Source organism: Gadus chalcogrammus, chromosome 13 (assembly GCF_026213295.1).
Source record: "Gadus chalcogrammus isolate NIFS_2021 chromosome 13, NIFS_Gcha_1.0, whole genome shotgun sequence".
NCBI classification, from domain to species: Eukaryota; Metazoa; Chordata; class Actinopteri; order Gadiformes; family Gadidae; genus Gadus; species Gadus chalcogrammus.
The window spans coordinates 19356785-19378769 of record NC_079424.1 but is presented as its reverse complement, the minus strand read 5'-3'; the positions used below and the strand labels follow the sequence as shown (position 1 = coordinate 19378769).

At 48.5% G+C, this 21985-nt stretch overlaps 1 protein-coding gene across 1 annotated transcript in view; it reads left to right on the top strand.

Annotated features, from left to right (window-relative positions):
• Window positions 1–21985, top strand: part of foxp1b (forkhead box P1b) — a 205659-nt gene that overhangs the window by 25612 nt on the left and 158062 nt on the right. The window contains exon 3 of the mRNA XM_056606125.1: window positions 9946–9986. The gene's annotated coding sequence lies outside the window, so the exon portion shown is untranslated. The remainder of the gene's footprint in view (window positions 1–9945; window positions 9987–21985) is intronic.

The window sequence follows — 21985 nt, the reverse complement described above, 5'->3', positions numbered from 1 at the left end:
TTCAGTTTTATTTTCTTTCTAATCTTTCTTTTCTATATCATTAAAGGAAAAGCAGCTCTTGAATTAGAAGGAGTTCTTGTGTCTGGCTGTGAGTTTGCGCGCATGCTATGCGTAGGCTGATTCGCAATCGTGTCAAGACAAATCAGATTGGCCAATACACACTGAAGATAAATTCAATAATTTTTGAAATGACAAAAATTATCCCTCTCTGGCGATCAGAATGTTGCAGCAGGCGAAATTAATAATTCCGATTATTAATTTATCTGCATCGAGACAGAATCGTTCTAGCGAGAATCGCGATGCATCGAAGAATCGATTATTTTTCCCACCCCTATTATTTTCTCACATTGGACTTAGCATTCTGCTGCAAGTAGCAAAAGGCTAATACCTTCCTCACAGATCCCTAATTCAGACAGGAAGTACTGCTACTTAAACCTATTAGGGATTTTAAAGGAATTCTCTGATTGATTTGATGACTGCAACATGACCCACAGTGGTTGGTGCGACGCGGTCATTCATAGTTCCCCTTCTGCCCACTTCCCTCCGTCTGATCTGGGATTCTGGCTGGGGACGTGACCATCTACCCCCTCTCCCAGCTGTCATTATATCACCTGTAATCCTATAGCCGTCCCAGCCCGGTCAGATGTTGGCCTTTCCTCCACCTTCTGTGGCGGTGGTTCCCGTCAGCCGGCCCCTCACCTCTCTTGGTCTCGTGGTGATTGGTTGGTTGTATATCACACCTCTAAAGGGGTTGCATTTGGGTCATAATGCAAAATAATAGGACAATAGAGTTGTGCATAACGTCCTGTAAACACAGACGGCCCTTGCAGCCCCCCACAACACATTCCCCCGTTGTCCTGCTAAACCCCTCTCTGCCGCTTCTCGAGGGTTAAGGTTTGCTTCCGCAGTAGAAAGAGAAGCGAGAGATAGAAGAGAGGGGGATCTGACTGGTCTGTCCCCCCATCCCCCTCGTATTCTATGCGGTTGTTGACTACTAATGAATGGGGTGTTGGGAGATCACAGGACGCTTGGGCTACACGGGAGGGCAGATTACTTTTGGAAAACCTAAACGGCATGTGATCGGGATGCTAATCCCTCCCAGGAATTTGGTAGTAAGTGGTCATGGGGGGTGGGGGGGGGAATGCCTCTTTCATCCATAAGCCTCATATCAAGGTTTGCTGAGTTTCAAGGCAGTGACAATGAGAGCAAGCCTAGGTTTGATGAATGCAGGCAGGATGGCAAGAAGTGCAATGTTTGTGTTTTTGTTGAAGAGTCAGATTCCGCACTAATGGGAGTGGATGAGGAGTGCACCTAATATTTACTTTGATACAGACGCCACCACAAAGGCTCCTTATGCCAGCCTTTTGCTTAATTGATGTGTTGGATGGTGAAGCTAATGGGATGAGTCATTAAGCCTATTCTGAGAGTTTTATTTAAAAGGAGAGGAGAGAGAGAGGGAGAGAGAATCTGCAGCAGAGTGTTCCCCTTCCCTAGAATAACAGGCCGGTGGCTTGGTTAAAAAGGCAGATAATATATGTGCGAGATTGATCAGCGACTAGCGACCCCATTATCTCTGGCGATGTTAATTACACTGTGCTCAGCTCGCATGTCAAAAGGAGGATAATTGAAGAAGGTAAAAGCGGTGCCAGACTTTATTTATGCTTTCCCTTTGAGCTGGCGGCAGCGCTGGGCTGCTCTCTCTCCTGCACACGCATTTACCTCACTTCCCTTTTTTCTCTCTTTCTTCTCATCTCCCCGTTTTTTTTTTGTCTTACCTTCGCTTCTGTTTATTTATTGTGGGGGGACATCACATGGTCTGGAAGTATAATTTGTGCCGAGGTGCTATTCACGGTCATCCCCCCCACCTGTGTGTGTGTGTGTGTGTGTGTGTGTGTGTGTGTGTGTGTGTGTGTGTGTGTGTGTGTGTGTGTGTGTGTGTGTGTGTGTGTGTGTGTGTGTGTGTGTGTGTGTGTGTGTGTGTGTGTGTGTGTGGGGTTGAAGGAGAGTCGTCAAGTCAAAAAGCACTGCAATGCAATTATGGACATGCGTTTTTTATGATGCAAATATGCATATTTATTTATGCATGTGCTTTTTAACTAATTGGTCATTTTGCACCCAATCCCATGAGGCTTCTGTCGGGGAAGCCTGTGGCATGGCATTGTCCTTTTACTTGACTGAAGCATTCAGTCGTTTCTCAGAGGGGGGCTAATGTGGATCCAAGATTCTGTGTCATTGTTCACTCCCCCCCGCTGCCTCTTGCTCGCTGGTTCTCCCCTGTGATGTCGTGTGCACCGAAGAATTCTACTGACACATTTTTGGGAGGCACATTGGCGATAAACAATAAAGGATTAGGGGAAGGTGACCGTTGCAGATGAAAAATGCCTACTTAAGAGGCATTTTTCAGGATAAGCGCGCAAAAAATCTAAATCCATCCCATACCTTCCCCCTTTTTTATAACCATACGAGCTTGTTGTGTCGTTGGCCATCCACTACACGGCCCCTAAGAAGATGGGTTTATCCAAAGCAACTGATGGTGAATAAAGACGTCGGTAAGAAATCCAGGGCGTCTTGCTCAAGGGTAAAGTATCCAGGTGGGACCGTAGTTTATCAGTAGGCCGTGGACATTGGGGTTCAAACCCAGTACCTTAACCCTACCCTCTGAGGCACGGGGGAGCTCAGCCTAACTAAACGTCAGATAAATTAATAGCCTCAACGAAAACCAAATCAATAGAGCCCTGCATGGGGATGGCCTCAAAACAGTTGTTACCGCGGTTACAGATGCTATGTCTTCCTCTGCCGCAATTAACAAGGGGGTGTGATGGCCAGGCACACTGTTAGATGTGTACATGTACACACACGCGAGGCCATGCATGAATGCACGCACGCACACACGCACGTATACAAAAATAGATTTCTGAGACGATGAGCCTGCGCTGTTGTCATAGTAACTGGGAGCCGGGGCCTTGGGGGAGTGGCTAATCTGTGGTCATCTCACCTGAAGCTGGTGTGTGTGTGTATGTGTGTGTGTGTGTGTGGATGACAGACAGCTGCTGTGTGCATGAGGCAGTGCATCACCTGGTGGACACTGCAGAGAATAGTTTTTCTCGTCTGCCATCCTCTCAGGGCAGTGCTGAAGCGACGGCTCGTTGAGACGTCTTTATCACGTTGTGCTTTAATAGTTTACCTGAAGTCACTCCTCACCGCCGTCTGCAGCACGGATTGGAAATCAGCGTGTTCCATTAGCAGCGGTTAGGCGAATAAATGTCTCTCTCTCTCTCTCTCTCTCTCTCTCTCTCTCTCTCTCTCTCTCTCTCTCTCTCTCTCTCTCTCTCTCTCTCTCTCTCTCTCTCTCTCTCTCTCTTCCCCCCCCCAGTGTCAGAGACGAAAGGGGGAAAGTTTTTTTGAGGTGGGGGTCGCACAGTTGCTTGTGCCGTGGTTTATATGGGGTCAGGTGGAAGGAAACTATGCAAAGTATCCGCTTGTTCTTTGTGATTCTCAGGCGTCATTGGCTGGAAAGTACTTGCGTCACGTCAATGCATGTTGAATCAATGCCCACGTCACGAGCTGACTCCACACTGCCACCCGTATTCCTACCACAGAAGGTGACTGGGACCCCCGGGACAGGGACCCCCGCGACAGGGACACGGCTAGGCACCAACTGCATTCACGTTGCTAGTCGGTAGCCATTAGACTTCTTTCTCTTTGTGTCTCTCCCTCCTTCTCTTTCTTTCGCTCTGTCTACGTCTTGCTATGTCTCTCTGATGGTATACATCGGTCTGTCTCTCTCTGTCCCTCTCTCAGGGTTTCTCCCTCTCTATCTCCCTCCCCTGCTGTATGTCTGCAGAGCCACAGTGTCAGCAGTATGTGTCTATCAGACGGTGCCTTCTCCCTCCACCACCACCACGCTTCCTGCCATAGGACGTTGTACTGTATTTACTTTACTGTGTTGTTTTTTTTATGGCCACTTTTGTTTGTCAGGGGAAAGATCTCTGTGTACTCTGCTCTCTTCACGGCCAGACAGCAGTATTTTTCTGCGCCGTGCGGTTCAGCCTTATCTGCGCTTGAGGTCTGCACTTTAATGGGCGTTATTGATCTAAACAACATCAGGGGTTGCAGTGATGTTATTAAGGCCGAGATAACTTCTGTGTAATTCCACTCCGAACAATATATTAGCCCCTTTATTGGTCTAAATAACTTTGCCTTTTAGACAGTAATGCACCAGTAAATCGCCACGGCTCTTCACGTCGGCAGGACCTTAATAAAGAATTTCCTCTCGACATCCTGCTGCCACGGAGAGAGAGCGAGCGGGCGAGCGAGAGAGAGTGAAAAACGACAGGTTAAAAGGCATGCTGGGAAGTTTCAATGCCATCACCGTAAATTATCTCTTTTTGAATGCGTAAATAAATCCTGAGAACAGGGCGAGATGGAGAGAGAGAGTGAGCTGTGAACTGAGAGTGGAAGAGGTGGGCGGGGGAGGGGTGTGGTTAGAGGGGGGGGGGGGTGGGGTGAAGTGGGGTTGGGTGGACTCGTGGGGGGTGGGGGGGGGGGGGGGTAGAGAAGGATTAGTAGGTAGAGGGTTTGGGGTGTGCGTGTGTGTGTGTGTGGGGTTGTGGCGGGTCGCTAGGTATAGGGTGGGGTGGCGATGTGGGTGGGGAAGGGAGGAGGATGAGTAGGTGGTGGTTTGAGTGGGTGGTTGGTGTGATGGGTGTATACGGCGACTAGGGAATAGGCTGAGCGTAGAGGGGTATCTGTTTTGCACGTAGATATGCTGTCGGCAGATTAGCCTGCTATCCACCCGACGCAGACACACGGAGGGCAGCAGCAGCCGCCGGCGCTGTTCTGTTGCTACAGGGTGGTAAATACATAGTGTGATCCCTACCTATTGAGACCACCACGAGGGCTGTAGCAACACGGCAGAGCGATGGAGGACCCGGTGTACATTGTTGATCAACCCTTGGTTGTGGACTGCAGTGTTTGTAGCGGACGGCTTTTAACGACTGTGTGTATGTGATATTTATTTGAAATAAACCCCCACAAATCCACTTATCTGAAGGCATATTTTCAAGGGGCTGAGGGGGGGTGGGGGGGTGGGGAAGAGGCAGGCCGTATTGGGGAAGGGAATTATAATTTGCAGCTATTTAAAGCCCCCCCCCCCCCCCCCCCCCCCCCCATACCCTCTCTCTCCCGCCACCCCAACCCCCCGTTCTGGTAATGAATTATTTTGTCATCTTGGCTGTGATGAGATTCATCTTTAATAACTGTAACAATTATTTTATTAAAAAGAGAAGTCATGCATTATGGCTATCTCGGCAGGGTCTGGAGCGGGGAGAGCATTCTCATTAAGAGCATTATATTACCCCCATGGTGCTGTCCCAGTGGAATTACACGAGGTGTCAACAATGCTTGTGTAAGAAGTAAGCAGTCATATTTACACAGGGCAGCTTTTTCATTTGCCGCCTGACACCGAGAGATGTATTAAAAGAGATACTAATGCTATCTATCTGATCAGAGTCTCTTTTAATGGGGGAAAAAATCATAGCGCAGACTTTTAATAAATCTACGGCAGTTCACTTTTCACTCTCTCTCTCTTTCTCTCTCTTCCTTCTCCCTCTCGCTCTCTAACCCAAGTTATGAATCATCAATCAATTCACACACTGCCATGTTTTTCATTGTTGAAATTGATTTGATTATTTGTTAGTTTGAACAAAGAACTATGTCACATGTTACTCTGCCCTAAATATTTTGGAGTCACCAGTTAAAAAAAAAAATCCTGTTGTCGTTATGATTGATTTGTCAACTCTGATCATCTGCTTCCTGTGTGTGTGTGTGTGTGTGTGTGTGTGTGTGTGTGTGTGTGTGTGTGTGTGTGTGTGTGTGTGTGTGTGTGTGTGTGTGTGTGTGTGTGTGTGTGTGTGTGTGTGTGTGTGTGTGTGTGTGGCGGTTGGCACGCTGTGTAACATTGTGTAACATTGGGTTCCAGGCCCAGGGTTGCTGCTAATGACATGCTTGTAATTGTTTGTCAGTGTGGTAATGCGTGATTTCCTTTCTCCATGTGAAGTTGCATGTTTGACGAAGGAGGGATCTTGTCAGGGAGACAAAGTGCTGTAATTTGTCACCAAACTAAATGAGCTTCTCTTTAGCCATTGAGTGTGTGTGTGTGTGTGTGTGTGTGTGTATTGGTGTTTCTGATGCATTCAAAAGGTGGATCCCTGGCCTGATGCATGGTTGTTATGTTATGATTTCCACATAATCAACAGCATTGTGTAAATGGCAGGAAGTCTTGAATTTTAACTGCCAGCTTCCTCTTGTGGCTTCAGAAAGGCTTGTATTTAACTTGTATTTTACCGGTGCAATAACAGTGAAACCAGCCACCTTAACCACGTGTCAGTGATTTTCTTTTCATATAGATTTGTGTCAGGAACCTTTTCCCAATGGCGCACAGTCAGACAATGTCCAGAGACAACATTAACGTTGCGACGGAGAACCTGTTTTTGGAACAAAATCTGTTGAATTGTGTTTTACAGAATAACAGAAGTGAAATTACAGAGAGTTAAGTAATCCTTTATTCTTCCAACTTTTTGGAGTTATCACTTCCCTTTTGAGCTTGACATAATTTTAACTGAAAATGTATTTCACCATCTGGGGAAGGCGAGTCACCACCAGCCAACTCCTACCAGGGTCCAACTTTAAACACTGTCCTCCTCTTGCGTCTCTCCCTCTCACGGCCTTTGTGCACGCTGCCGTCGGCCAACAGCCTGCTTCTGACCCGCACCATATTGCGGTGATGGGGACAGATTCCTACTAGTTAGCAGGCTAATGAGCCAAACAAGGCAAACAAAAGGAAAGGTGTTCTGAACAGGGTTTCCCCCCAGGGGGGCTACTTATTGTAACAATCGGCCCTCCGTCTTCCTGATCCACCTCCTCCACGTCGGGCCCCGTGCCGGCGTTGGCCCGGCGCTTCCTGCTGCCGCGGCGCACGCTGGCGGGCGGGCGGGCGAGGGGGGGGGGGGGGGGTGCAATCAGCTAAATGTAGCCTCTGCTTTCTTATTATTACCTGGACGCTCGGCGCCGTGGGTTTGACTTCCAAGGACAAACGGCAGTAGGAGAAGGCCGATCCGGCGTGCGAAGTCCCTGAGCTCTCACTGAGCTGCCGATCCCTTCCCTGGGCCAGCTGTTCTCTCAGATACACTCGGCCCGTGCTATTCTCTTAATATAATTCTGAGGTGGGGGGTGGGGGGGGGGGGGCTCAGGAGAATAGAGCAAAAAACAAGCGTGCCAGCGAGGAGAGCGTTGAATTTTTCATCAGCGGACTTCCACCGGCACGGAGTTAGTGGGCAGCGCTCGCATTCATGAGCAGATGTTCAGCACAGTTACACTCGGCGGCTAATATGAACTTATTGGCCTCTGCCATTGGCTGCAAGGACGTTGGCAGCGACCTGGCATCAGAGAATTGCTCCTGGTTAGAAAAAGGCGCGGGCCTGAAAATTGTTGCCCTGGCCTTTTTCAGCCACTTCCCGGGCCAGAAGCTGGGCGCCCAAACAGGGGAAGGCGCTGACAGCTCATCCGTCTTGGCACCGACAGTGATGAAATACTCGCTGCCATTCGCTCGGGGAATAAGCGTTAAAAATTCCGGCAGACAATTTCCACGAGTTTATCATTAATTTATTACGACACTCTAAACAGGAAAAGCACCCCCCCACGAAAGCGCACCACTTGGCAGGGAATGCGGCGTAGCGGTAAAGGTGGGGTACGGGCCAGGCACGGGCACCCCGGCGTTAGCTGAAAACGCTTACTGCTTGCAGGGAGGGGGGGGGGGGGGGAGTTGTTTCAGTACCCTTGAAAGAGGAAATTCATGGAAGTCAGGCACCTGTGAGGGGCTAACTGCTTGGCCCTGGTTGGTCTGTGGTCGGGACCAGCTGGTGCTGTGGTCAGCCTATGGGCTATAACACTCCCCCTTAACCCCGGTGGTTCAGGCATCTGCACAGCAAAGCTGTCGGGTGTGAGCGCGTGGCTGTGTGGATACGTTGCTCCCAAAGCAAAGTACGCCCCGCTTTTAAATTGGACAGCTGCGATGTGGGGCCGGGGCCGACTGCGAGTTTTATAGGTAACGTGCGGCCGCTCTCGGGAGAGCGTGAAAGTCACGACAGTAAAAGTTGCGCATGTGGGACTGACAAACTGGGAATGACAAGCTCTTGTTTCCAAAGCGCACGTCTCATTTTCCCGTCTCTAATTGGTCGTTTTCAGGTTGGCTTTATGAGAGCAAAACTAATTAGTGTTTCTAAATCCAGCAGAAATAAGAAAAAAAAAAAAACGACGGGAGACATGATTGTTCTGGTTTTCCTCTCTTGTGTCAGGGCCCGCAACAATAAAATAAGACTCTAATCATTTTCAAATTGCTGGTATTTTTAAAACCCCAGAGCTGAATGTCACTCGGAGTCCCCTGCCAGTTTGTTTGGTGAGATCAGGGAGCAGTGGTTACCCTACGCCTCGTGCGCTCGCTCTCTTTGTGATTCAGAGGAAGTTTGTGTGGATGTCGGGGGGGGTCGACGGAGAGAGAAAGAACGCAAAGAGAAGGGAGCAAAAAAAAAAAAAAGGAACTTTTGCGAAACACAACAATGCATTGTGTTTCCAGGCGGCGCCGCGCTCTTGCTTTGATTGGGAACGTCCTGCTGACAGGAGCGGCCCTCAAAGTTTACAGTAGCGCTGACATTGTCGTTACCTTTATTCAAGTCCCTCCAGCTGCATGGAGCCCTCAGGAAGCCCCGGAGTGGTGCTAGGCCTGGCGTCCCGTCGGCCCCGCGCTACAGGGGGGGGCGAGCGAGCCCTGTTTGGCTTGGCAGACGGTCTCCCTCTCGGGGAGCACTGCTGCCTCTGCAGAAAAGCAGCCAGCCCTGTCAGTGCTGGTGGTGGTGGAGGTGGTGGGGGTGGTGGTGGTGGTGGTGGTGCTGGTGCTGGTTCTAGAGGCAGGATGGACCCTTCCACCTCTGGTCCCGTTCAGGAAACACATTTGAACATTAGTTTCCTCCGCGGAGGGAAGCAGGCCGAGGTGAGGGGGTCACGGGGGTCAGCTCAGCGCTGGCCAAGCAGAGGTTATGAGGCACTTACCGTTGTGCTGTGAGGTTCAACCTGCTTAACAAGTCCTTACCCAGAGGTTGGGCGCTCGGTCTGGTTACATTAACGTCCATGTTGACTTAATTGTATTTTAATAGTTTCTCCGCTGTTTTGATAGCGTACTGTAAATTTGAAGCTATTTTTATTTTCCCGTCGGGATTCGTCTTCAGGGGCCCATAATTAACAGTCACTTGATCTAAAGGTTAAGGACGAACAGTGTTTAAATAGCGCATAATGCGCAAATCAATTTGTGCTCAATTACAGCTTTCTGAACGTGTCTTATTTGTTTAATCAGGGGAATTGTGGTTTGCGATGCTAAATGTATCCAACTATGCTCAACGGGGAATCGAGTGGATGCAAGGGGGCTGGGGAGTTGTTGAATAAACTCACTGAATGAGGTCTTCTGAACCCTAAGCTACCTTTTGGAAATGACCCCAATCTCTCCTGAGGAACACGTGCGCGTGCTCACACACACACAGGCACTAAAGCACTCAGGATAATCAAGTTGTATTGCGGAATGCCCCGTTAGCGTAAATAAAGCCATCCAAACCAAAACCTCACACCGACAGGTCCACTATGACGGCATTTATCAAAAGAATGTATATGAATAACAACTGGCTTTTAAAATTTGTATCTATTATTTTGCATTTGTTTACTTATTTATTTATTTCATTATTTGTTTATTCATGTAACATTTAAATAATTTTCCTGTCATTTTTCTTTCTCTCCCCTCCCTCCTCTGGCCTACTTCTCTCTCTCTCTCTCTCTCTCTGTCTCTCTGTCTCTCTGTCTCTCTCTCTCTCTCTCTCTCTTCTCCCCCCCTCCCTCCTCCAGGAGCCTCCAGCGAGGACATCCTCTGGCGCCGCAGATCAAAAGTAAGTAACTGGCGACCACTTCCCTCCCAGAGAACATCAACACACTTCCCACACGCCGTCGCCGTGGCAACATGCGTGTTGCTAGGCGCTTCACACGTAGCCACCACCTTTTTCTGTTGTGGTTGGACGGTTTTCAACCATTGTAGGAATTGCAAATCTTTATTTATTTTTTTTGTTGTCCTCTCAAAGTTGAGGTGTTTTGGTCCAGGCGACAGAGCAGGACAGGACATGAAAATACTCTCCAAAGTGAGCTGCTAATCGTCTATAAACGATGCAAACAGTGCAGCCCCATTTTGCATAGTAACCGGTGGCTTCAAAGGCTTCCCAAAGCCATTTTCGCACGCAGGTTTGCATATGTGCCACAGAATGTGAATGCTGAACATGTTGACCGCGATAGCGTCAATAGCTGAAACATTTTTTTCTCCTTTCCCCCACCTCCCCCTCCACGCTCCAGCACTTTACGGCGGGCTGTGTAACAATGGAAGTTTGTTTTATTCTGGGTTCAAAGCTCGGAGACGGGCTACAGCGGGTCGCACTCCGGTGGCGGTCGCCTCACCTTAGGACGGTAGAAGTCGTTCCTCTGTGTGGTGTGTAAACATGTCCAAAACAAACAATGACCCGGGGCAGACGCCACACAGCAAAACAATTTCAAAGCCCGGCGTGTGGTGTAAACACGCGGGCGCACCACCGACCTTCACGCTGCCGCGACTTCACCTCAAAGCCCCCGCTCGATCTCCTCGTCCCAGTTGACCTTGCGGAAGATATATTTTCTGTACGGTAAAAACTGTATAGTTCATATTTTTTGTGTTTGGTTTCTTCCGCGTTTCCATAGTGCGTGTTGGGAGTGTGTTCTGTAGTGATGAGTATGGAATACACCATGTGTACTACATTCTGAATCATTAGTACTCAACTTGGTGCGGAAGTGTTCCCCTTTAGAGATACTTTTCCATGTTTAGAACATGTTTTTCCGCCTAGACTTCCCCACCCCATCAGCGGCCTGTGAGGTACAGGCACTCCCCGTCCCCCCCATCTCCACCTCATTGTGAAAATCCAGACAAATACTTGCATACAGGATCGAAAATTTGAGGAAAATTTTACAAGTTTGTTATTGGTTATTATTTTGTTTAGGGAAGTGGTTGTTACACCACCATGTTTGCCACCATTTGCAAAGTCAATGTTAATGCATGCGGATACATTCGGAAACCCATGTCTTTCTTCTGCGTTTATGGGTGTACTGGGGACACGGCCTAAGTCTCACACACACACACACACACACACACACACACACACACACACACACACACACACACACCTCAAAGAGGTGCCTTCGGGGCACCCTGTCGACATTAGGACTTGAGCCCCATATTATTTCTGTTTCCAGGGAGTCAAAGCCCCCGACCACTAGACAGCCCTGCCCACAGATCTGAGGGTGGGCGCACGGCAGTGTGACCTCGCGCCGCGCGACCTCACGCTGCATGACCTCGCGCTGCGTGTTGTGCCGTCTCACATGTCGTGACTCATCTCCTCCGGCCCTACCGTCATGTAAAGCAGCAAGTGGAAAATATTTGTTTTTGTCAGTTAGCTATGGAAATGAGCAGATAAAACAACGAAGATCTCCCGAAGGGGGAATTTGTATTTACATAACTATCTGGAAGGTGGGGTGGTGTGGGAGGAGGGGGGGTGATGCTTAGAGAAATTAAGTCACAGTTTGTGTCGTTTTTTTGAATATAGTATATTAGATCGTTATATGATGTGTTGATTCTCACGGTTAGTAACGTGTTCAATAATCCTCCTAGAAGTCTGAAGAACACACTCATAAATCTCTTCCCTGACAGAGCCTGGGTCCCTGGCCGTAATGGATGGCCGCCGTGCGTTACTTTGCATGTAAATGAATCCTAAACGCCTAATTATCCGCCACTTTTGAATATTGATCGGAAAGACAAGGGCGTCGAAAAGGAAGCCCTCCTGAGTGCATCTCGGCCTCCGTCCTCTAATCGTCCTGCTAATGTACCCTTCTGCTCCTTGGGCTCGCCTGGCGCCCGGCGTCCTGGAGAAACGTTGTCATTGGGGTGCTTCCCTTTTTAGTTAATTCTTCCCGCTGACGCGGCACGTGCTCCTGACAGAGGGATGGGTCGGCCGTATCCAATTAGCGGCACTCATCACTCACTACATTCAAGATGACAATGCTAGGATTCCGGGAGAATATCCTCTTTCGTAGAAAGCTCTGGCGAGGAGAAAAAGAAAAAAGCACTTTAGAAGCCCCATAAAAGAAAGCCACATTGTGAGGAATGCGCCCTTGATAGGCATTATTTTCAATTATGGCCGTAGCTCTATTTTCTCAATTAGACAAGAGAAGAAGGGAGTAATTGATTTTCAATCACTACCGGACAGTGATGGGAGTTCTTAAAAGGGAGCGAGAGAGAGGGAGAGCGTGCGGGCGAGAGAGCGGGAGGGAGAGCGATGGGGAGCAGCATCCATACATATTTCCTTTTATAGTTTCTCATAATCCGAGCGCACAATAACCGCGTCGCTTCTTTCTGGACTTGAATATTCCCCACGGGCGCTTTTCTGAAGTTCATGCATCTTTTAAAACAGGGAAAAACAGCAGGTGATAGAACATGCACACAGGATACATACCACACTACACAGGGCCACAGCGGCCCCTTGATAACCCTGGGCCCCTGACTCTGGCTCTAACCAGCCCGACACGGCCTACATGTTCTCCACACGTCCTGCGACTCCCGCCACTGTTCTCCGTTTCTCGGGCGTGGAACCAGCGGTTCTCCGCTGTCGCGCGGGGAACAGGAGAAGGCCCTCGCAGCCCCCTCCCTCTCTGCGCTCACCGACCCCGATGTGCTGCTGAAAGAATCGCGGCGACAGGCAACAGATGTGTCACACGACCTCAGATCCAGCGGGAGCGCCAGGGTGTGCGCGCAGATGCCGTCGGGCTATCGTCGGACACGGGGGGCGGGGGGGGGGGGGTTGTGATGAGACAAGAGATGGGGGGGGGGGGGGGGTTGTTCAGTTGGCCTCAGATCAACTGTCTGAACAGTGGGGTAAAGCTTTCCCGACGAGACAACAGCCTAGGGGAGACGGGGGGAGGGGGGGCTACGTCGACGGCGATACCAAGCCGTGCTCATCAAACGTGTGGCGCACGCCGAGACCAAATGCAACAAGGTGACACGTGGTGACATCACTCAGAGTGATCCGATGTGTCTCTCTCAGGTTGTTTTTTCAATTTCTCTACTTCTCTCACGCTCTGCCCCAGCGAGGGAGCCGCCAGCGTGGCTCCTCCAATACCGCGGTTACGTCGCAGCACCGACTCATTCAGAGCGGACGTGTCGGTGTGTGAGTCTGGGTTGGTTTCGCGCAGGGGAGGGTTTGAGGGAATAATGGGGGGGCCCCTTGCAACACACACTCTCGCACTCACACCCGGTCCCAGGTTGACTTTATGCAAACTCAGTGTACTGGCTTTGACAGCACAGATGCAGTCGATCATGGCGGCTATTGTTAGCCTACTGTTAGCCTACTGTTAGCCTACTGATAGCCTACTGTTAGCCTACTGTGAGCCGTACAGTGGAGGGAGGGAGGACTAGGTTAACGATATATCCTTTGCGCTTTAATCCTGCGCCTTGCCACCGGCCTCCCATAAGGAAATAGCACGGGCTTGTGTGCGTGCGTGCGTGCGTGTGTGTGTGTGTATGCGTACGGGGGGGGGGGGGGGGGGGGAATGGGAATCCATCATCTGAACAAGTGAATGAATGAAGGCACGACGACAGCTGCTTGACTGATTATGTACCCTAGGCTGTCACCCCGCATCTGTTTACCACTCTGACAGCCCGCACCGCGCTGTGTACGTTCACGGGGAGTAATTGAGCTATTTTGCACCACCAAGTTATACTCTAACTTTCCATTACCGCGTGTTCGTGTGTGTCTGTGTGTGTAAAACTGTGTGCATAAGAATGTGTCTGTGTGTGTGTGTGCCTGTAATAGTGGGTGGTTGGAATAGCGTATGTGTTAAAGTGTGTGTGCATGTGTTTGTAATAGTTGTTGTCTCTTTGTAATGGTGTGTGCGGGTTCATTTATGATAGTGTGTGTGTGTTACTGTACGTGTATGTGTGTGTGAGTGTTCCGAATAGTGTGTGTTTGTCACGGTGTGTTTGTGTGTTACAGTGTGTGTGTGTGTGTGTGTGTGTGTGTGTGTGTGTGTGTGTGTGTGTGTGTGTGTGTGTGTGTGTGTGTGTGTGTGTGTGTGTGTGTGTGTGTGTGTGTGTGTGTGTGTTTGTAATAGTTTGTGAGTATGTTTGTAACAGTGTGTGCATGTGTGGTGGTGGTGGGGGGGGTGTTAAACTGATAGTAATCACAGCCAGCAACACTGCTATGTAAATAAGGTTTTATCAGCGCCGCCAATTTGGTTAAGTAGCCTGGACGTGGGTGATAGACACATGGAGCGGTGCGGTGGCGACGCGGGGCAGCACACAGTTATCACACACGGGTCACCTGCACGCCTGCCAGGTGTGGAGGCTGGCAGAATGGAAGGGAGGGGGAAGGATAATAGTTCAATTTTTATTGTTTAGAAAATGATGCAAATGTTAAGTGCCAAACCCGCACTGTCCCAACTCACTGTGTGTGTGTGTGTGTGTGTGTGTGTGTGTGTGTGTGTGTGTGTGTGTGTGTGTGTGTGTGTGTGTGTGTGTGTGTGTGTGTGTGTGTGTGTGTGTGTGTGTGTGTGTGTGTGTGTCACACTGTATGTAAATGAAAATGGGGGGGAAATATAGCCAGATCTAAAACATGCCATTTCAATATTCAAATACCAACGCCAAACAATCCTAATGTGTAATGGCCTCTCTGTATTTGCCTACAATCCTCCCGAACGACCCGTCGCAGTTATGATGTGGCGATGGAACCAGGAAGAGAGAGAGAGTGACGGCAGGTGAGATAGAGATGGAGAGAGTGTGCAGGATATTGACACACAAACAAAGCTTTTCTGTCTCTGTCTCCAAGCGTTGTGACCTTTGTATCTCCATCTATTTGTTATCCGTCTCTCTCTCTCTCTGCCTGCCACAAAAAAAGGTGATTGCATTCCAAAACAAGAGAAAAAACAATGTTCACAGCGTGTATTATGCAATTTCAGCACTACATCAATGTGGTTCATTATGTAAGTGTAGAGCATGTTTTATATATTTGTCTCCCTCCCAACCCCAAAAGCTTGTTAGGCACAACGTTAAATGGGCCACACATTTGCATCAACTTTATGTTCATGTGCTTCCCAAATAAGTGCTGAACATTTGTCCAAAGTGCTTTGTTCATAGGCTCTCTCTCTCTCTCTCTCCCTCCCTCTCTCTGTCTCTCTATCACTTTCTTCATTATACAGCAGACAGTAATGTAGGACAGAGGGATAGACAAGTAAGAGGTAGAAAGCTAAAACCGAGGGAGGAGGGCCCCTTCACTATCTCTCACTGTTTAAAACAGTGCCCACAGTCCCTGACTTAAATAGACACTTTCAACCGCCATCGCAATTAAGGGCCGTTTGCCGTTTTTAATTCAACACAAAAAGATGAGCTGGGAATGTCTTTCGCTCTTTGCTTAAATTTAGCCATGTTAAAACTCGTTGTGATTAATAGTGCATTCATTGATCTCATCCATACTTCTGCCTAAAATATCTCTGCCATTAATAAGGAATGAGGCTGGGGCAGAGTGTGAGTAAAGCATACATTAGCCGGTTTGTCAAGCAAAAGGTTTGCTTGAAGGTTTGAACTTTTAAACGAAAACCAGCCAACACATGATTTGGGCTTGTTACTCCCATAATGTTTCTTCAGGATTTAGAGATCCGATTGTATCCATCCTGAAGGGGGTTTCAACCTGTGTTGGAACAGCATCAGTTTGTTGTGTTACCGGCGAGGATAGTCTGTTGGTAAGGGTGTTCGACTCCCAGATTTAGGCTTAATTTGAACCCTACGTCCACATTCTACCTGAACTCTACCAGTATACCTATCCCCTAGCTACCCCTTAATGGCGTGCATCTGATTTCAGTATCATTTATTTTGGATAAAAGCATCTTCTTAATAACTCAATGGAAAAATAGTAAATAATAGGCCAACAGTAAGCCTACGACCCAGCTAGTGAGCCAGCACTCAGCTTCTCTTGTCCCATACAGATGGACTATTGGTTTTCTCCATGTAATCCCTGGTAAATCCTTCATGGAGGAAACCAGGGAGAACTTTTGGAGCTTCACAGTTCATGTATTTCTGCTAGATTCATCTCAGATCCATCTTAATGTATCCTCTCTTATCTTTCCCTCTCGCTATCTCTCACCATCTTTTTATTCCTTTCTTTAATTTTCTTCTCTCTTCATTGCTCTTTAACGCTCTCGTTGTTTGTGTGTGTGGGTTGCGTGCATTTGTTTGCTTGTGTGTGTGTGTGTGTGTGTGTGTGTCTGTGGTGACCTATGTTCATTTGTGCAAGCTGACGCCAGGCAAGCCTTTTCTAAATGCATTCGCTCAGCAATCTCTGTCGGGAGCTCCCAACCGACATAACGAACTTACTCCCACCGAATGATTACTCCTCCATCCTAATTTCCTCGTTTAGTTATTTAATGTTTCTGCTCGGCTCCGCCTCCTCCTCCAAATCTTCTCAAACATTCTTTATATTGAATTATTGATATTTTTCTGCATTATTGAGGAACGATAATATCCGATTTCCGATGAATATTCCCACCGTGTGAAATATTGATGGCAGGCGTGTTAAGAAACATGCCGCCGCTAACGGAAAACTATTAATACCGCCACAAACGGTGAACACTGAGGCGTGCATTACCGCATCGCAGGGCGGACCTCCCACCGCCGCTGCCCCCCACCTCTGAACCCCTCCCGGGCCTTTCTCCCCCCCCCCCCTGTGGTACCGCACGGTCGGCCGATGTCATTGGCCCGTCCTGGCCCGGGGCTGACACCCATGTCAATAGGCTGCTGGGCGGGGGTGCGGGGGGGAGGGTGGGGAGGGTGGGGGCGGTCAGGCGATCGTTTGTCTGCAGGTTACCTTCGTGGCTAACTCTATGTCAAACGGCCCGAGCTGCAGCCAGGACGCGACCCACAACGGGGCGCTGGGGAGAGGGGGGGGGGGGGGGGAGGGTTGTGGTAGTGCAGGCTCCTCCCCTCCCTGTAAACTCCTGGTCGTGCGGAGCTGTGTGGTGCATCTGCAAATTTCTTTTTTTAAAAAGGGGAAAAAAATGTCATTAATTGGGCGACCATTTTGTCTGTCAACAGTGTTGAAGCCGGTACTTGGTCAGTTGCTCTTGCTTAAGTTGCGTAAAGCCCCTGTCTTAACAGCAGCCACATCTTATGTTAGTCCTCCTATTGTATACATAAAATATGCAAATTAGAAGGAACAAACCATTATTGTAGCACAATGGAACACACCTTGGAAAAAAGGGAACTAAAAAAGCCGGGTTACATGAATTATATTTTAATGCTAATGCCGGGGAAAAGAGGATAATAAAGAACACATGAAAGACTCCCTATTCAACAATCTGATAGCCAGGGAGAAGCAAATTATTTCAAATATTTGATATTTAAATTATTTACAAATGAACAGAGACGTGCGCAGAGCAAAGGCAAGCGTCTCCCCTGGTGATCCCCCCAGCGCCTTGGTATCCTCCGTGTGTCTGCGGCTCGTTAATGATCCACGCAACACACACTCTGTGTGTGTGTGTGTGTGTGTGTGTGTGTGTGTGTGTGTGTGTGTGTGTGTGTGTGTGTGTGTGTGTGTGTGTGTGTGTGTGTGTGTGTGTGTGTGTGTGTGTGTGAGCACGTGAACATACAGTACATGGAACCTGGAAACACACAAATACGCAACCATGCTTGCGAATAGACACACTGGCACACACAAAAAACACACATGCACGTGCAAATCCATGCACACACAAACACGAACACGAACACACACACACACACACACGCACACACACGCATGCAACTGCAGTCACACATATATGTGCCCACACACACACCTTTCTAAGCGCATTTCTATATACGGCGCATACATAAACGGCCAAGGCTCATATCCCTCAGTTGTTTAAGGTCCACTTGAAACTCTGGCTGCCGTACTGTCCTGATTAAAATGACAATAGTCTAATTAACTGGACCTCCAGTGTCACCAGAAATGGCTGATGGCCTGCCGCTTCCTGCTGTAGAACAACCCTTTGTCTCCTCAACGTCAAAAATAAAGACTTTCATTTTTTTCCCTCCATCTCCTCGCTAGCGGAAAAAAAAAAGAAAGTCCTCAGCCCCTTCAGACGAGATTGGCTAATGGCAATTATTTTTCATAAGATAATTAAATCCCGGCTCCGAGTTTGTGTTTTTTTTTTTGAACGTCCCCCTGGTGGAATTCCATCTTCCCTCGGAGCCCTGGAGGGCTCCTCCATTTGGGGTACGATGCATTGCACGCACATCCCAGCAAATCTCTGCCTCTTCACAGTTTATTTTTTCTATCTCTTTTTTTTTGGGACGCAATTAGCAAATTGTCTGTTTGTGCTCACCCTGATGCCGTGGCGCAGCTCAATCTGCCGGCGGTGGCCGCGTGTCAGATGGCAGCGATTGGCAGGCTTGTTCTCGCGTCCTTGGTGCTTCCCGTCACTGAAGCCGGGCAGAGCGGACAGATAAAGACCCAATGTCGACCTCGGTGAACCCCCCTGACTCCCCCTCACCACACACCCGGCCCCATTCAAGAGAACACTTTTATTTAGGTCTAGAAGGACAATCCCAATAGAGATGTGAACACTTCATAATGGGCATTAAAAAAAACAGGATATTACATTGGAACGCAAGTCCTTTGTGATGAGAGAGAGAGAGAGAGAGAGAGAGAGAGAGAGAGAGAGAGAGAGAGAGAGAGAGAGAGAGAGAGAGAGAGAGAGAGAGAGAGAGAGAGAGAGAGAGAGAGAGAGAGAGAGAGAGAGAGAGAGAGAGAGAGAGAGAGAGAGAGAGAGAGAGAGAGAGATGAAAAACCAACTGAAGGAGAACCCGCCTTTTTTGTCTTGTTCTTTTATCTATCTGCTGTTGGTGATGAGGGTCTATAGGGATATAATTACGCTTTAGTCTGGCTAGTTAATGAAACAAAAACTTCTCTTTTCTTGTGCAAAAGAAAGGGCAGATCTTTTGTTTTTCTATCCAGACATCAGCCACCCTTTGACACCCGGGCGTGCGGGGTGGAAAGCCAGGGTTTGTTTTAAGACTGAAGACCTCCAACAGCCCCCCCCCCCCCCCCAACTCCCACACACCCCCTCCCCCCTCGCCTGTCAGTCTGCACTTGAGATTATGTGAGAGATCTCTCTCTCTCTCTTTCTTACTCTATCTCCCCACTACCTTGCTCTCTTACTATCTCTCTTTCTCACTCTCGCTCTCTCTTGCTCTCTCAGAGTGAGGCAAGAGTGACACGATCAATTGGGATATTTTAACCCAACATATTTATTATGAGCGCATCAACATCCATTAACTATTTGCTGCAAATTCCAAAAGACCAAAAAGGCAACGTTTATTTGTAATATGATCAGAACATTGCAGCCCTAGCCTTTTGTATAGCAACATGATGTCAACCAATATAAACACTGCGTATTGTGTCCCTCCTAGTCACAAGGTTTGGCATAGCAATAGGCCATCTAAGCCGTGCGCTGAATCAGACAACCCGTGGGCAAAGGTCAGAGGTCAAACTGGTAGCGGTAGCCTTGCCACAGTCACAGTTCACAAGTCGCTCAACGGCTACCCTGCACGTCTTTCACATCTCCCTGTGGAGCCCCTCCAGCGGCCACAAGGACAAAGTATGCACGCGCGTTAGCGTCCGCCGCGGCTAACGCCTGGGCCGGCTCCAGCACCACCGGGCCCGCTGGAGGGAGGTTTGATCAGCACAATCCCTGGTAGAGAGAGCGAGGCGGAATTAAAGTGTCCTTGTGGAAGCCCACATCTGGCCACTGTGTTTGTTTGTTTGTTTGTGTGTGTGTGTGTGTGTGTGTGTGTGTGTGTTTGTGGCTCATTGGCTCTAGAGACCCCCCCCCCCCCCCCCCCCCCCCATCATGTGTTAGCCAGAGCCAGGTTTGCCCGGCTCACGTCTGCCCGCTCTGCATCCATCTGTTGTTATTATTTTCCACTGATAATTGGCCTTGAACAATGGAATGCCTGTGCACCCCCCCACCAGACCCACCCCCCATCTTTAGCCTTTGAAACCTTACACCCTGTTTATTTTCTGAGGTCTCATTTCTGTCTAACCCCCCACCTCCCCGCCCCCCCCCCTTTTTTTTTTTTCTTTCTTTCTTTCTTTCTTTCTTTCTTTCTTTCTTTCTTTCTTTCTTTCTTTCTTTCTTTCTTTCTTTCTTTCTTTCTTTCTTTCTTTCTTTCTTTCTTTCTTTCTTTCTTTCTTTCTTTCTTTCTTTCTTTCTTTCTTTCTTTCTTTCTTTCTTTCTCTCCCTTGAAGCCTTTCTACTCCATGATTGAGCCTTCCCTTTTTTGATCTAATTGTCGGAATATATATGCACCCTTGAATTTGTGATTGTTAATTAGCTACACCTGTGTATTTCAGTCCTTTTGTTTCTCATGCACCAAAATCAAAATATTTTACGTCTGACCCGTACGCCGTCTACCCACTGCACCGTACGTCAGCGGAGGGCGGAAGGCGTGGCTGACGGAGGGGGGAGTAGTCTTTGAGAGGCATACGTCAGCCAAGCCCGAGCATACGCGATCTGATTGGATGACGGATCCGTCGCTGCCTGAAAAGTTGAAAATTGTTCAACTTTCTTGACGGAGCTGACGGATCCAACGCAACGGATGGATCCACAATGCATTGCGGCTTCGCCCCATTTAAAGTAAATGGGTTTCGTCTGTTGATGGATGCAGTGGGCAAAAGGGGTTACACTTTGACTGTTGTACAACATCACCGTGTGTGTGTGTGTGTGTGTGTGTGTGTGTGTGTGTGTGTGTGTGTGTGTGTGTGTGTGTGTGTGTGTGTGTGTGTGTGTGTGTGTGTGTGTGTGTGTGTGTGTGTGTGTGTGTGTTCATGAGGCGCTTTCACGTACAAATGGATGAGAGCCTCACAAGGTGTTGTGGAACTATATTATTTGGCTGGACATAATTTAATAAAAGCCCACACACACAAAAAAAATGACCTACTTTAATTAATTAAGATAGATATTACATTTTAATTTTAATTAGAGTTAAGCATTTTTAATTAACGGTTGTCGTGTCAAAATCTATAATGCTGCTTAATTAGATAGGAAGAAGAGAGAGAATAAAATGGAATATGTTTATTTCATGGTTGAAATAAAAAAAATAGGTGAAGAGATGGTTTGGCAAGAAAAGCAAAACAAATGCATAACAAAAAAAATAATATGTGAAGTAATCGGGGGGCTGTTTACACCCAGTTTCAAAAGTAAAATTATTTTCCAAGTCAGGAGAAAAAGAACAAGAGTTTTCGTTTCCTCTTCTGTCTCTGGTCGGGCTCCATGTGACCGTGCTGGCGTTCATCCGCTGTGCTCCTGGCTAATTAAAAGGGGACAGGTATGCTTCTCTCTGCAGGCGCCGCCAGCCCTTTGCCAGCAGGCGTCCTTGTGACAAGTGCTTGTGTTTATTGGGGGTGGGGGGGGGTTGCTCTCTGCCTTACATACTGTATATACGCTTGTGTTAAAAAAAGGAAAAGGACTTTTTCTTTTTAACACACACCTCCAGTACCTCCCCCACAACACTCACACGCACTCACGGACACAACCTCCTCCCCCTGTGTGTAGGGGAATGGGCCCCAGTCCATATTTTCTCCCTCTCTCCCTCTTTCTCTCCCCTTCCTGCCCTCTCTCCCCCCCCCCTACCACAACGACGGTCCCACCGTCCAGCGGTGAGGGTGGAAGAATACTGTATTGGGGTGCCCTCCCTCCCCCTCAGACCCCCCTCACTGCCCCCATCCATACGTTAGATCGGTCACAACTAATCCTACCCTTGCGTGTGTACATGTTGGTGTATTTGTGT